Source organism: Melanotaenia boesemani, chromosome 2 (assembly GCF_017639745.1).
Source record: "Melanotaenia boesemani isolate fMelBoe1 chromosome 2, fMelBoe1.pri, whole genome shotgun sequence".
Taxonomy (NCBI): Eukaryota; Metazoa; Chordata; class Actinopteri; order Atheriniformes; family Melanotaeniidae; genus Melanotaenia; species Melanotaenia boesemani.
The window spans coordinates 35,240,872-35,243,667 of NC_055683.1; positions in this window are offsets into that span (position 1 = coordinate 35,240,872).

Sequence of the window (2,796 nt, forward strand, 5' to 3'; positions counted from 1 at the left end):
ACTGGTATTATCTGCAAATAAGACCAGCTTAACACATTTGTTACCTTACACAAATCATTTATATAAAGAATGAACAATTTGGGGCGCAAGATTGACCCCTGTGGGACACCACAAAAAATGTCCAAACTAGTGGCGCAGACGTCCCCAAGCTTGACCTTACTGTCAGATAACTGTTGATCCAGTCAAGTACCTTACCTCTAATCCCATATCTTTCTAATTAATGCAACAAAATGTTATGATTAATTGTGTCAAATACTTTCTTCAAAAAAAAAATATTCCAATTGTGAGCAATTTTTTATCTAGTGAATTTGTTAAATCTTCTATAGAATCTATAATTGCCATTGATGTTACTCTATTTGACCTGAATCCATATTGATTTTCATTAAGTATTTTGTATTTTTCTATGAATTTTTTTGTAGTTGTGAAAAAATGTATGAATTGTAAAAAGTTTTTCAAGAATTTTGGAGAATTGAGAAAGTAGTGAAACGGGTCTATAGTTTGTAAATTGGTGTTTATTCCCAGATTTATACAGTGGGATTACTTTAGCTATTTTCATTTTATTAGGAAATGTGCCAGACTGGAATGATAAATTACAGATATATGTGAGCGGTTTTGACATTCCATTGATAACGTTCTTCAGCCTGTCCACCCATAAGATGTAAAAGATGAGAAAGGACCTCACACTGTCTGTTCCCAGCCGTCCACTTAGTGTCCTATTCCTGTTAACAGCCTGTCAGCTCCTTGAATCCTCCTCCATGTGATCTCCCAGCTCATGGAGGTTACCTTCACTGCTTGTATGTAACTTCTCAGCTGAAAGTCACACATGCATAACAGTAACCCTAACCTTGCTTCACAGGGATTTCTACAAATGTCACAAACATACCAGCTGCTGCTGATTACTGTCGTGCTGACAGGAGAGAAAAAGATGGATTTTCATGAGATCCATTTTAAAGACACGTGGTTCAGGAGTTTTATCTGATCTCTTGGTTTTACCTGATTCATGCAGTTTCTGAATTAACTATTTTACTTTAATGAATTAAATCAAAGCAAGAAAATGAAAGTTATTATTATATAACTGGTATAAATACATTACAGTTTATGCAGCATAAAATTGGTTGAATTGAAGGTCATATTTTAGTTTAAGTAATCAAAAAATCATTTGAATAAATTAATAACCAGTCAGGAAATTTAGGCCTTATTTCTATTTCATTATTATTATTTTTTATTTATTGATTGAGTTTTATTTTATTTATTTATTTTAGCTGTTCATTAGTTCATATTTAGTGATCTTGACTATTTTATGCATGAGACCCATCTTGGCAAGCCAAAGATAACAGGAGAGTCATTTAACCACAAAAAAACAAGTCATTTACAGGTTAAAATGTCCAGGATGTAAAGTTTTTTACATCGATAAAACTAAGAGATGTTTGCAAGACAGATTAGCAGAACATAAATATGCAGTCCATACATGTAATGTAAAACTATCCTATGGCCACACATTTCTTGGAACACCACTACAGTGATCCATCGACATTAAGGAAAAGATCATGTCCCATTTTCATAAGAAATGGTGACAGACAAAGCAAACTCAACCAAAAAGAGTCGTTTTGGATTTTTAAATTACAGGCCACTAAATATCCTGGTCTGAGTGAGGAGCTAGATTTTCTGTTTTCTAGTAAATTATTTGTGTAAGTCTACGTCGTTGAACAGTTATGTTAATTTAATCAATTTTGCTACTTAATATGTGGAATTGTTTGACTACTGCTGTGGGTATTTTGTGGTTTAAATGAGAGTATTTTTAGACATGTTAGATCTGTGGAAATAAGGCATCCATGTTTGTATTTTTCAGTTTTCTTTGGGAGGAGTGCTGTTGATGGAAAAGTTCCCTTACAAGTGGTGAATTCCTATTGGTGGAAAACCAGTATAAAGGCAGCTTGAACTCATCAAATTTGTTTGACTCCCTGACGAACGCCAGTGGGCTGAAACATGTTGCTGTTTTATAAGCTCACTATGACAATACCATAGTAATAAAGGCATTTTAGACATTTTTAAGGGAGAGTGCCTTGGAGTTTCTGTGCTATCAAATCAATCCTAATATTCAATATTAAATTTGTTTGTACTTTTTTCTTCAATTTTCTTGTGTTCATCTTGTTTAGCATGTATGCTCCTCTTTTTTTTATCTCTGTACATTCTGTTTGCCTGCCTCTGCTGCATCTTCACACCTGATTTCAGTTTGACTCTTTCCAAAGATTTTTTTTTTCTTTATTTATTTTAAATGGAATCATTTTCTTTTTAGCTTATCTTGAAAAGCTAAGCTAGAAGGAGATACAGCAAAGTGATACAACCACATAAGTTAGCAGTGCTGCCAAGTGCTTGATGTAAACTTAGCACAAAAACTAAGGACATTTGTTTTTGGTTGAAAATTTCTCCCCTTTGAAAGCATTAAGTGTTGTTGCATTATATGTCATTGGAAAGCCTGATTAGTCACTTGAGATATGACTTGAGAGGATTGTGCTTCTGTGGAACACAGCTAAACATGTAGGACCCACAGAAAATGTGTCAAAATCCCCTGATATTCAAATCCTGTGTGCTATAATAAATGTCTAGACTTCATATTTTTTATTTCTAATCACCTCTTATTTTACTTACACCAAACCTGACAGCACAATTGGTGTGGTGCTCCTAAAATCAGGCAACTTTGAGGAGGCTGGGACAGTTTAGTTCAATCTGTCCTGGTTTTGTGTTTGGACAATGAAGTTGTTTTAAATATTTTAAATATTATTTATTGCCTCTATT